This window comes from Falco peregrinus, chromosome 11, assembly GCF_023634155.1.
Source record: "Falco peregrinus isolate bFalPer1 chromosome 11, bFalPer1.pri, whole genome shotgun sequence".
NCBI classification, from domain to species: Eukaryota; Metazoa; Chordata; class Aves; order Falconiformes; family Falconidae; genus Falco; species Falco peregrinus.
This window is the reverse complement of record NC_073731.1, coordinates 4,927,670-4,942,084: the sequence shown is the minus strand read 5'-3', so window position 1 is coordinate 4,942,084 and position 14,415 is coordinate 4,927,670.

Genomic DNA, 14,415 nt, shown 5'->3' with positions numbered 1-14,415 from the left:
AAAGCACACTCTAAATTGCAGAAACTAATTATTAGTGGCACACACTGAACTGCTTCAAGGTATCATTTACCCTTGGAAACCATGTGTAGCCCCAAAGCCATACTGCTCTTCCTGGATTCGGTCTCTCCGTTTCTGTTCAAGAGGAGGAAGAACTGCTGCTTCCGTTTAACCAAAGGGCAAAAGGTGCAGGGGAGCGGTGAAAGGCTGTTTGTCTAAGAGGTATACAGGGGGCCAAAAATCTGTGTAGGACACACCGAGATTTTCGACGATGCATAATCAGGTTAGACACAGGTTTTGGGTTAAACACCCAAAACTTCAGTGAGACTTTAAGTACTCAGCTCATGTAGAATTTTTTGAGAAGCCCAATACCAAATCTATTCCCCAATAGTTTCCTGACAAATTCCCACAGTGCCTTGTCCACGGTTCTTGCTGCAACTCATAAATCATAGCAGGAATATAATCATCTCATCCAACTACAGAGAAAAGCTCTGATCTTGTAAGAGTCTATCTGTGCTGAAGAGAGAGGGTTTTTTTACAACCTTGGTCAGGACAATAAAGATACTGGTCAGGGTACTGACATACAGGTTTGTTCCCAAACCGGATCAGTCACTGTAGCAGAGGTACGCAGTGGATTCCCTCACTTGCTGTGCCATCACCTCCTCCCTTTTGCTTTTCTCCAGGCCCCACTGCAGGATGGGTGTTGTACAGCCACCCTGCCTAGCACTTTGGGAAAACCTAGGCCAACCCTTACATTCCTTAATACCTTTAATTACTTTCCCTCACCACACCTCAGCTTCCTCCTTTTTTCTGAAATTTGTAATGACCTATCTACCCTTAGTTTACATGCTTGTAAAAGCACATCCCTCAGCCTGTTCAGGTTTAGGCCGAAAAAGCAGTACCATAAAACATGCATGATGTGCAGCATTGCCCAGTTACTAATTCCATTATTCCAATCAGTTCTGTGTTCCCTAACCTGACCTGTGCAGCCTCGACATTGTATTACCGTAGAAGATTTTCCCTTTCTTACATTTTCTGGTTTCTATGCAGTATTTATGCGTATAGGCTCAGTAAACATTCACATCCACTTAACATGGGTATACTAAACATTGAATACATTCCTTTAGTCAGCCATGGAATAAACTCCTTTCAAATAAACCAAAATACTAAACAAACAAACAAGCTGGGGAACCATGGAATAAACTCCATTTATGTTGTACATTTGACCTTCTCACTTGCTCTCTGCTCCCCTGTGTACCTCCCAAGCCTCTGCATACAGACCTAACAGCCACTGGATTTTGGAAAAGAAAAAGGAACTGCACCAAAATTTCTCCAGCCGCTTTTTGTATGACAGAAAAGGCAGCCAGCACATGAGTCAGGGAAGAAGCAAGATCACCGCAAGCCCAAGGTTGCCTCCTCTAATAATTTCAGACAGACTGAATTGATTCTGTAAGTCCTGGTTCAGATGCTCACACAGCCTAGGAAGAACCCTGAGGACCTAAAAACTTAAGTGTAATAAATCCTTGAAAAATTAGGGCCACTGTCTCCATACCAGTGGAAAACTGAAATTCCAAGTTGCACAATCAAATGTGACATTCATTTCTGCAGCTGGTGGGAAAATGCTTTCCTTACAAAATAAATTTAATAAAAATAGACTGGTTTGTATCTAATTTTTCCCAAAGCAACTTCTAAAATGTCAGACATTAATATTAAGGAAGTTTGATAGATTAAAAAAATACACCACTGTTAATAATATGTAAATATTATTTCTTCCTTCCTTCCTTCCTCCCTCCATTCACTTACAATATTGGTCATGTTCTGATAAAAGAAGCTGAATTTAACAGGGCCAAAACTGTTGAAAAGCGTTTCTACAAACTCTCCAAATGAATATACACATACATGATAAAATAAAGGTTTATTTCCCTTAAGCCGAAGTGATTCCCAGCTGGCCTGACTGAATGCCATTTGCACTGCATTGCCATGTGTATCCAGGCAGCTGTACACATATTTGACATGTTTGCTTTCATTAGAAATAATTAATTCTAATTTCATTAGAAATACAAAATTCCTCTACACCGGATGACGATGGCTTCTGTTTGAAATATTTCTCCTGTATTTAACAAGCCTTGTAGATTCTCAGATTGAAAATCTCCACTACATAGAAGAGCTAGGGTAGCTCCCATGCATCATGTTAGTTAGGCCATAAAATTTGGGCAAAGTAGCATACAGGCCCTGTGCTGGTCTGCTGTGTGCATATGGATTTTGATGACGGCATATCTCAGCCATATTGCTGAAATGAGCTGTGTATGTGTCTATGTAGAGTCGCTACAGGTATTCGTTGCTTTTACTGCTAACTCCAAAGCAATAACCAAAGGCAAGAATTGAAGAATTCAGTGATGTGTTTGGTCTTATGGCTCATGGGGAGTTGTCCTGGTGTGTTAAGTTGTCCGATTCATGCATTCTGCAGGCAAAAGATGTGTACAAACTACCAAAGTAACTCAAACAGATGCTGCTGATATTTGTCAGTCCCAACACATTGGGTATCAGCCATTGCAGCAGTTAGCTTTAGGGTCTAAAGTCCATCTCCTTGCCTTTTGATCTGCTCTGTGGCTTTCCCAAAACCCCATGTGGAAAGGAGGCTCCTGAGCTGCCACATGGTGATCATTTAAATTAAACATTTTTAAACAAAGCAGCAGATTAGCAGAAGGACTATCCCCATTGTGTTCAGAGAAATAGTATTTTTCAGTGTCCCTCAAGAGGGGTATAACTGCTCCTGGCAATCCCTTCATTAGTTCTGCCACTGACAAAGGGGTTTATAATACCACTACTTTGATATAAACAATGGAATAAAACCATAAAAGGCTGAATAACCTACCTGAATGAGGAGGCTTTAGAGCTCCTTTCTCACTTTAATATTTCACATCCTAAAAGCAGAAGAGACCTCAGCATCAGATCCCATCTTAAGGGAAAAATGAAACCCCAAATTAACTGTGGGGAAGTGTTCAAGGCCAGGTTGGATGCAGTTTTGAGCAACCTGGTGTAGTGGAAGGTGTCACTGCGTATGGCAGGGGGGCTGGAACTAGATGATCTTTAAAGGTCCCTTCCAACCCAAACCTTCCTGTGATACTATGATTCTGTGAAGTGGATCTCTCTCCCCCTTATTGGCCAGTGGCGTGTAGCATGGACATTTGGCAGCTGGCAACTGCAGCTTGGAAGGCTTCAGTCACTGTACTGGGCTTGCAAAGCCAACACAGGCAAGGCTTTCAGGCCAGAAACTTGGGTTCAGGTGGCAGAGTGTCTCTAGTTTCTCCCCAGTTTATTGAAACCACAACTCTTCCTTCACTTGTATCCAAGGCACTATTTACACCCACCTTGGGTATTAACTAAAAATCCAGGTCCAGCAGTGCCAAAGCCACCTGTCACATCACTGCCCAAGCTCAAAGACATGACAAAAAAGGTATATTTTCTACTTCTTCCCTTCCCTTCCTGAAGCAAAATCTTCTCCTTCCAAAGCCCAGGGCAAAATTCCATGGGAGCAAGCTAGACCCACAGCTCTGTTTGTATCTCTTCCTCGAAGGCTACATCTCTACTAGTAAATTAAGTGTGCCTGGGAACATTCCTGGGCATGGAGGCCAGCTGGCATGGAAAATCCTGATTCACTGCTAGCTTCCACACCAGGGTGGCTGCATGCAAACTGCTGCTTGGGGATGGTCCCAGGAATGTTAGAACAAACCAGGGCTAGAAACCATTTTGGAGAGAGCTTCTTTGCCAGGCCCCAAAGCATACCAGAGGTGTCCTGACAGTACAACCAGTCACGGGCTTTTGGCTGGGCCCAAAAGTTCCCAGGCACTGCTTTATTTACTAGCCCAGGTGTAGCCCAAGGCCATGCCTACCTCTGCCTGCCTGGGTACCACGGGGAAGACACAGGACCTAGATTAACACTGTCATCACTTTAGTCAGCTGATCGTGATTTCATACACTTGTTGAACGCACCTTTTATGAATCCAGAAGTTGTTGATAAGAGAGCGTTTAAAGCAGCCTACAGGGGAAACCACTTGAAAGCGGAGTTGCAGTGATCCAGAGAGCAGCTCTGGGGCAGGCCTGGACCGAAACAGGGTGCAATCCCAGGGTGCTGCTGAGCTGTGGTGAGGTGAAAGGACTCCCAAGGACTCCTGCAGGGCTGTGCTCAGCCATTCCCACAGACGAGCTGAAGGATATTTGCCGCGAATTGAGCACAGACTTGCCAGAATCTGTGGAGCTCTGCATTGGCACACTAGCAGCATGCACCACAACATGGTTTTGCATTGTGTTTGGTCCACAAGCTGGTCCAAACTGGCACCCAGCTTGTGATTGGCATCTTCTTTATCAGGGTGTCACGCTATAGCCATAAACCCTGTTCTGGTTGCAGGGAACAGTGAAAGGGATCGCCTTTTCCTCCCACATCCTCACTGAAGGTTAGTGCTGCCTCTGCTTCACATGCACAACCACTCTCTAACTCAGGTCTCCCCATATACTCCAAGTTAGAATAAAACTTCTCTATGCATTTAAGCTAACTCCAACTATTTCCTCCGGACCAGGTTAGGAAACAATTGTATGTGCTGTTCTGCTGGCAGGTGAAAGGCAAGAGGCAGCTCTGAGGAGGGAAAGAGGTGCAGGGATGAGCAGCTGGCTTAGCCGAAAACACTGATGACAGGAGATCACGTGTGACCACCACCTCCTTGGGCAGGTTTTTATCTCAGGTTTTGGGTGTTGTTTTTTTTTAAACAGTTCAGTGATGGGAGGGAAGGAGTTTTCATCCAGTTCACCAGACAAACACATGGTCCCAAATGCCTCCCCATAACCAATCTGTCCACTACAGTCAATTACTCAGTCAAATCTCATTCAAGTTTTATTCCTTCACTATCAAGTCACAAACTGGGCAGAAGATATCAGTGATCTCCCCTTAAGTGCTACCTGTGCCTCGAGGCAAAGCCACTTCTCCTTTATAAGCTGCAGCTCAATAACACCTTGTTTGGCTTCAGGATTTGCATTTCCTGCGGCCAATCTATCCCAGAGACGAAGGACCCTTCCCTGCACTCTCAATCTGCCCTCTATTCAGCACAGGAACTTTCTGAAGCAAGCCCAGCTGCCAAGAACGCAGTCCAAAACAGCTCAGCTGATCAAAGCACAGTCTGCCACCTTCCCTCCCTTCAGGTACCTCCTTCCCAGCCCCAGCTACCCAGCCCTGCTTCATCTCTCCCATCAAAACTCGTGCTCCTGCAGCAAACAGGTTCAAAAGAGCTGGTTTGTCTGAAAAGTAATCCTTTCTTTGAGCTTGTACACAGCACTTCTCTTAGTGGGGTCCTGATCTTGGTTGGAATGTCTACATTACAAATACATTCTTCCCCTTTATATTTAAATGGAATGTAAATTCTTTTGATAATTAAACTTCCGTTAAAATCTTTAACTTGTAAACCAGGATTTCAAAATCTGTAGGAGCCACCTTCCCTTCCCTGCCATAGTTGAAGGTACAGTAGCTAGCTTTTCAGCTAACATCGTTTTGTTCAAAATTAAATGAGGTTCACATTAAGCCTACAAAAGGAAATCATGATTGATGATCTGGCCTGCCCAACTACAATTTCTTTAGCAACAAAAATATTTTGTAAGTTCATTTATTATTGAGATCAAGCAATGAGTCTGGAGCTACATAAAATGGTTTCAATTAGACTCAAGTAATTGCCATTTTGAGTGAACATAAGCTTTTCTGGATTAAAAAAAAAGGCAATAAAAGCTCAAGTAAGCTCAGATCTGAGATTTAAGCCTTCAAAGCTTTTTTGCCCTTTTTTTCTCTCCCCCCCTTTTTTTTAGCATGAGGCGTGTGCGTGCACACACACACACACACATACACACAAGGACAGGGGGAGGAGGAACAAGGATGTATGAGAAAAGAGGAGTGATTTTCCCAAGCTGCTTTCTCTTCCTGGGTGACCCAGTCTCCCTGGGAATGTTGCCCATGTGATCTGCACCAACTGGATCAGCAACAGCACAAGAACGAAGAGCTTCTGCAGCATCATTAAAATAAGCAGCAAAGGGGGGAAAAGACAGCAAAGCACAAGTTTAGCAATCCCACTAAAACCCTCCTGCAGATAAGAGAAAAGTGTCTTCTGCAGCAGTAGCTTTCAGAGCAAACGTTGGAGCATGTAGTAAATGAAAACAATTCCAGTGCAGTGCCAGCTGGATCCCTACAGCAGCTGAAATAGTCAACCAGAGAGAAAAAATGTTTCATATACCAATGAAGGCACTTCCTTGGAGCCACTGAGACCCACTCCAGACCAGAAAGTGCTCAGGTGACCCTTAATACTGAGATTTAGGGTCCCAACTCAGAGTTACATGGCCGGCCTATGCACACTTTCCATGCTGTGCTGTGTGTTGAAGCATAGCTTGAAACACTTTTCCAACCAGTGTTGCGGGGGGAGGTTGAAGCCACTGCCCACCTTCCATGCTTTGAAGAACACCATCTGTCTGTGGATGTATGGATACAAAAAGAAAAGGATAGGATGAGATATTTCCACACTACATGAGCATCAGCCACACACACACCCTTCGTACAGGCATTTCACAGAGCACAGTGTCATCATCCACTATTACCTGTCTCTCACTACAAATGTTTTCCTTCAGCAAGGTATTTCCCAGGAAGACCATGAGTGATCAAGGAGTTATCAGCAAGAGAAAGAAGATGGATTGTTTCTGCTTTCAATACATTTGTTTCTTCTTTTTATTGCCTAGATATCATTAGGTATCAACCAATTTCCCGTGCCCACTCAAAGGTCTACAAAAGTCCTCTACTGCCTCTACGAATGGTTTGATCTCCAGAGTACAATTTGCTAATAACTTCAATCAGATCATAAATACAGATTCACATTTTTATATAGCTTCTTTCAGGTCTGACTATGTATCAATATAACACAGGACATTTTCTGCTTTAGCTCAACTTTGGTTTGCAACTTTTCAGTGTTCCTGTGTTAAGTTTTGGCAAGGAGTATGACATCTAAAACTAGTGAACTTGTATAGCTCAGCTGAAACTGTGCCTATTCAAAGCAGCTGCAGACCTAGCCCATCCTAAAAACAGTTGTTACAATCTCGTGATATTTCTGGGACTAGCCCCTGATTAATCATGACAAAAAACTAGTATCTTTTCCTTAAAAGACAGTCTCCCATGATTGCCACAGGTGCTCTAGCTTCGGTTTTTCTTCTAGGCTTGTAAATATTTTTCCTTAACGTTGGTCCAAGAACAAAAGTTTTCACAGACAGGAAATGCCAATATTTGGTTTTGATGAGAAGCAAGTGCCTCCCTTCTCCTGCTTGTAAAAGATTTTCTTCCCCCCAAAGCAGTTCTCCCAAGAAAGTAGAGGAGTACCTGTGGGCCAAAGCAGGTAAGCGCAGCCACCCAAAGCACTGCTCTGGACACTTCCAACCACAGCTCCGTCTTCCTCAGACAGTTGCTTCCCGAGGCTGTGGGAATGAACTTGGGTGCGGCATCGCACAAGTTGATATCCTCTGCCAGAAACACAGTGCTACACGTCAGTCTAGTCCGGGTCATGGCTTGTTCTATAGAGCCTTCTGGTGAACATGCACAGAAGTAGCTGCAAGGCTTAGGCCCCAATCAGATTAACCCCTGATCTGGCACTGGAAACCAAACCCAACACTTCACAGCTCCTGTTGTTTGATTTCCCTGTGCCACAGGAGACAGGGGCTCCATTTCCATAGTGTTCTGCCACTTGCAGACACGAGCTGCAGTTCCACGAGACCAAAGTTGCTAAAACTCCTCTAAACTAAAAGCAATTGACTTCTTCCCACCTCCTAAGGACTAAGATAGTGCCCTGCAGGCATTCATAAACACTGTAATCCCAACCCTACGGGCAGCACCAAGGGGTCTGGTATACTGCACAACTCTCTAAATACCACTACAGAAACTCATAACCTCATTCAGGGAATCTTTTCCAAAACTTGGGAGTACCAAATTCACACTGTCCTGCAGTAAACTCTGGATTACCTACACTGACATAACAGACCTCCTCTGAGACCAGCTGAACAGGACCAACCCACAAATTTCAAACAGGTCTGATGATCCCCTTCTTTTTTTGAGATTAAAAAAAAGAGAGAGAGAGAGAGAGAGAGAGAGAACCCCACACTTTCTGCTCAAAAGAGGTCAGTACCCTAAATAGTGTGTGGGGAATGGAAAGTTCATTATCCCTGGTTAGTGGGAACTGAGGCACAGGGAGTCTTAAGTTACGCTCTCCCACTGTGGTCCAGAAAGGCTGTTTTCTGCTGGTGGGTTAATGTCCTTTTGTTTGCCCTATTATCCAGGTAAAAAGGAAGCTCTAAATGCACTTGGCTGTCTCCTCCACCAAAGCTAAAATCAATTGACTGTGCTGGGGAGTCTCCAATATTTTCTTTCTTCATAAATTATCTTCATTAGCTATGTAAATAGAACCCTAATGAGATACTAATTGGTTGTTAAGATTTCAATCTCAAATAACAAGAACAGTTCTGTAGTAACGCATGAATTTGTTTTCGCCAATGTGAAAGCACGTGACATCAATCTGCAAATAACACACCGCTCCTGCACTCACTTCTGTTGCTGCTGCGTACTGTACACATGCTTCTTGGGCATCTTAGATAGGCAGTGGAGATGAATACGTTTTGATCGATACCTGCAGCCTTATCCTCAAGGTAGTGTGGCTGCTCCTAAAGTACATGTAAGGCTACCCCCTTAGATAAGGTAATTTGCCCTTGCTTCTCAGGCTTCTGGAAGCTTTCCTTACGGTCAGTTTATTAGGAGAGCTGAATGAGTACTAAGCAGAAGGGGTGTGCGGACTGCGCGGGCTGCCTAAAGGAGGGTTTCATAGAATCATAGAACGGATTGCGTTCAAAGGGACATTTAAAGGTCATCTAGGACAATTCCCTGGCATAAGCAGGGACACCTTCAACCAGAGCAGGTTTCTCAAAGCCCTGCCCAACCTGACCTTGAATGTTTCCAGGGATGGGGCATCTACCACCTCTTTGGGCAACCTGTGCCACTGTTTCACCACCCTCATTGTCAAAAATTTCTTCCTTATATCTAGGCTAAATCTACCCTCTTTTAGGCTAAAACCATTACCCCTTGTCCTATTGCAACAGGCCCTACTAAAAAGTCTGTCCCCATGTTTCTTATACTCCCCTTAATTAAGTATTGAAAGGCTGCAATAAGGTCTCCCCAGAGCCTTCTCTTCTCCCGACTGAACAACCCCAATTCTCTCAGACTTTCTTCATAGCAGAGGTGTTCCATCCCTCTGATCCTTTTTGTGGCCTTGAAGTTTTCACCGGTACCAACGCAAGCAAAATTAGTCAACTGAGAGATCCCCAGCAGGAGCTGACATTGATGTCTATCGAACTAAAATGAAGTATCAATAACGTAGCTCACATTTGATGAAAGAGCCATTCTGAATTATTTACTGTATGTCATACTTCAGGTTTTAATTTCAATATATTGTGAGATGTATGCTGAATTATTTAGAAGCATGACAAATTAAAATGCAGTTTCAAATCCCCTGGCATTTTCTGCTCTTAGGTTAACAGTCCAGTTTGCAACAATTATTTGCTAATCTATTTTTACAAATGTTTTTTTCAACTGGAGAGGCATAGAGGCATACAAATTTTCTATTGCAGCAAATCTTATCCAGCTTGAATCATTTAACAGCCCATCCTCCTTAAGATACGCTAATGAAATACAGCTTGGGCAAAAGGGTCAAATGTACCTGCAGCAGGTGAGGCCAGGAACCTCAGTTTGTTTTTTCCAGCTTTACCCAGGGGCATGCAACGGTGTGAGAGCTCTTTTCCTTTTGCTTAAATTATATCTTTGTGTGTCAAATAGCCTCTTAGCAAGAGATATTTTATTTTAATTTCTAACTTTTCCTCTTCCCTTTTTCACTATCATTTTTGTAGGAAGATCTGGGAAATACAGCTGGTGTTTTAACATGTCCAGGAACATGTTTCTTTGTATTGGGACAGCAGGGAAGAATGTTGTCTTCTACTCTGAGCAGTCATGGGTTCAATAAAGGAGTTGTTTCATCTTGCAACTCATTTTTAGACCAGTCTTGCAAAGTTCTTCATGTCCACTTGCCAAGATATTTTTCATCCTCTTTTTGGCAAACAGAATAAGGAAACAGATGTCAATATTCCTCCTTGGGACCTCCTTGGAGACATATCTTTAGACACAAGCCCAGATGACAGTGATTCAAGCTTTGCTCCTCAATAGGTAACACCTCTGCAAAAGTACAACCTTCTGAGCAACAGAATACACAACATTCAGTCTTGCAAGAGTGATTAAGTTTAAGATCCAATATTTCCTGACTCATCAGAGTTCACAATGGAAAGATTTGTACTGTCTGAGGGGAGAAAGTCCAAGTTTCTGTCCATGAAAGAGGCTAAGTTCTTTAAAAATCGTGACATGTTTATGCAGAGTAAAACAATTTTAGGTCAGTTTAGGACATTCCGTCCCTCTAAAATCCGTACTGCTGAATGTGTGTCCAGATGATAGGAAATCTATATGTTGTAACAAGAACATTTCACAATCCCCAACTATTTAGAACAAAATCTTCAAAGACTTTGACACATACCCAATGCTTTATACAATGGTCTGCAAACAAAACCTTGTTTGCTGTTTTGTTTACAATTCACTCATGGTTTGTCTATTCTGAAACCATGGGACTACCACAGAGGTATGCTGATGAAAACTGCTTCCATTTGAAAGGTTCTCTATGGAGATAAAGTTCTTCAGACATGATGGTTCAAGAAGCCTCAAAATGTTTCATTTGAAATAACCTGCATTTGATTCAATTTTGCCCTATCAAAGGCAAAGTAAGCATTTAGAAAGAGCCCTGCCTGTATTGCTGGGGTACCTGGAAGCAGCAGATGATGTGACCCTGCAGTGGGCATCCTCTGCCTTGTGCCCCAGCAGGGGAAAAGCAGAAGCTCCCTGCAGCTCCACGCTGCACTGGGAGTTCCCATCACCCAGCCCATAGCACTGCCACTCAAATACCAGTGGCAATCCTGGCAAAAAGCTGTCAAGTTGCTGTGCAGGTATGGAGGAAGGAGCCAAAGGGCAGTTGAGTCAGGGGACCACAAGTACATTAACTTTTCCCTCAGAGGCAGAAAGGCATCAATGCAGAGCCTAAGCAGAATTGCTACGGAAGGGAAACTGAGCAGCTGCCAGATCCAAGAGCTGCTGCTTTACCTGATGTTAAAAAAGGAATGGTTTCTTTTGGTTTCTTGAGAATCAGAAACCCTGGATTTCTGACAGCCTTACAAGACCCCTCTACATTTACCCTTACATGTAGATACTATATCTCTACGGATACCTTATCTCTGAGAACTCTCCGGCTGAAAAAGCTTGCCTGAAAGTGCCATATTCATTCTAATATTGGTCCCCACGGTGAGACAAACAGAGATCGGTTTGTTTCTTCCTTAGGCAAAGTAAGGCTGCAGCAAAGGGGAGTATGAGGTGACCGGACTTTATCTAGTTCAGGGAAATATCCCTTCAGACTGGGGTCCTGTTACCTACTGAGTCTACAACAGGTTGCATTTGGGACCATGGGCAAATCATTGCTTGCAATGTGCCTCGGTTTCTACACCTGAAATACTAAGTTAAATACCTACCAGGCATTGCATAACCCAATGTATATATTTTAGGATGTGCTGACATGCCATATTGCCTGAGCACTTGGTCATAAAAAATAACAAACACTATTGATATTACAATAATGCTAGCAAATTATAGGCATCTGCAATTACATTAAATTAAAACCTGGTGCGGTTCACAATAGTCAGATGGGGTAGCATGAAACAAGAACCGTATTAAAATCAAACTGTTTCAGCTTAAATATTTGAGGTTTGAGGCATTCGGATTTAGAAATAAAAAGCTCAAATTTATATAGAGACTTGGTAATTCAGTTGAAACTAACTTTTCACAAAAAGAATAGCTTCAGTAACAGATTTTCCCAGTCAACCATGTTGTACTGTAACACAACTTGTCAGACTTATCTCCCTGCTACTTCTGGTGTTACTTCTGAGTAAGTTCAGATTTTGAATCTGATTCCTTACTGTCCAGCAATCATCTATTAGACTACATACTTGTTTGTTTTTTAATCAAAGCTAGGATTGCACCATGAACCAATTGTGTTGGCTGAAGTGCTTTACATGCAAGAAATAAAGACAGCAGCATATGCCTGAAATTATTCCTCGGAGCTTAATTAATACCAGGGTTTTTCACCCTAGTATGAATACTTTCCTCTTGAATTGAATGGGACTTGACCTCGTCACAGCAAGATCAGGTCAAGTCTGTGAAAACAATGTTATGACATCAAAGCCAAAACAAAGGAATGCCATCGCATGTGTTGGAGGAGGGTATGATGGGGTCCTCTTACAGTAGCAAAATAATGTCAGTGTGACTCCTGAGAAACCTTCTCAGCTACCAAGTTTCTCCATTGAAAGGGAGTGCAATGGGACAACCTGGCAGATGGTGATTTCTTTAAATACCGGAAGATGTGTATGCAGTCCCTAGTGGAGTGAAGAGGCTCTACTGACTTTAATGGAGCTGGACAGATTCACATCTGCTGGAAATCTGGTCCACTGCAACCAAACTGAGGAAAGGATGTATAAATTAAAATACCACCACACTGAAGGGCATATAAATTCATCATCAGCATGCTTTGGGCATTGCTCCCCATCCCTCGTCATGTAAATAAGGCCACATCATTTTCATTTGTGGGTAAGAACTCTCAGTTCCTCGTGCCCCTCTCCAACTTATGGCTGGCTGATTTTCCACCTGATGCCTAGCTGGAAGAGCCGCACTGTGAAATCCCTGTTCCCGGCAGCTGCCGCCTCGCACAGGGGGAGTTCCCCTGTGCCCCCTCCCCTCCAAGACTTAACAGTACAGCCTTAGAAAGGGGATTTTCCAGTATAAACAGAGCTAAGCCAAACTCTTCTCCTGGCCTCTCCGTGCCCCAGCCCATATTTGCCCCACATATAATTACCTGTGGATTTCACCTAGAAGACAGAGGATTTCACTTATAACCCCAAATAGGCAGGCTCTGACGTAATGGCAGTCTGAGGAATATAGGTCAGGGAGGTGGCCTGGCCACTGGAAATGAATTTCTGAAGCAGAATGAGCAACCTTGTTAGAGGGGAAGATAGTAATCAGCAGTGGTCCTTGGATCTAAACATTTCACCTACAGCACTCTTGCAGCTACAGCCCTCATCTGTTTCACTTTCCTATTTTAAGTTCCTGACTCACATCCTAAATATTGACTTCTATTTTGCTACTAGCACTGGATTTTCAGCCTCCATATTGACTTTGACTGTACCTATGGTTGATACTAAGCCTCTCAGGTCAACAAACTTTTATAGCTGTTAGCTGCTTAAACCACATTGGGCAGGAACTGGCACTATAGAGCAGTAGCTAGAAGCAATATTATTGGGAATTATAAATTATTCCTCTGCCTGAACTTTTCCTCTTATTCACATAGCTACATTCATTTTTAAACATGTGGCAAATGAATCGCATGAGGAGGACAATTGGGACTCTGTGATTTTGGGAGCACCCGCCACCACTAGCAGGGATGGATTCTCCTCTGGGAACAGTGGAGTAACGCAGAAGTTGTAGCAGGGGTACAACAGTGTAATCCAGGCTGGTAATACCTGTGGGGACAGACAACACCCAGCCAGAGAGGATCAGAAGCCCCAAATCCATCTTAGTTGTACACACAGACTCTTAATTGTCTCCTTCGGCTAACATTTTAGCAGTATGTGTAACTGAGCTGTTGCAACCAAACATCAGAGAGACTGGGACATCCATCATTTGTTTAACACTTAATGTATGTAAGAAACAATAACAACATTAAAAGAACATTACAGCAGTGACAAAGCCAAGCCTAAAAAGTGAGGAAACACAGCAATTAAGATTAAATTATGCCTCATGGTATAATATTTTTCTGCAGACCACATACTATTTTTTGGAATGGGACCCATGCTCGGGAGACGGGACACAGAAGGTCCAGCTAGCCACAAGCTATGTCAAGCATTTTACTGACATAGGACGACTGCAGCATTTAGATGCAAGAGGAATTGTATACAGCTGCATCCCTTAAAAGATGCCCCTTTGGCCACTGCTGACCCCGGGGACTTGCCCAGCACACCCCCTGCACAAAGAGCTCACAGAAATGGCTCATTTCCTGCCATCTCCCCTCTGCCACTCAACCTTATAGCCAGCCAAAATGTGACCCGGATTTATCTTAAATTTTAAGTTCATACCATGTTCAGTTTAATGCTTTCTAAAAAGTGGTTATCACTGAGGAAATGATTACTGGGATGATAAGCTATGAATGACTTATTCATGTAGTA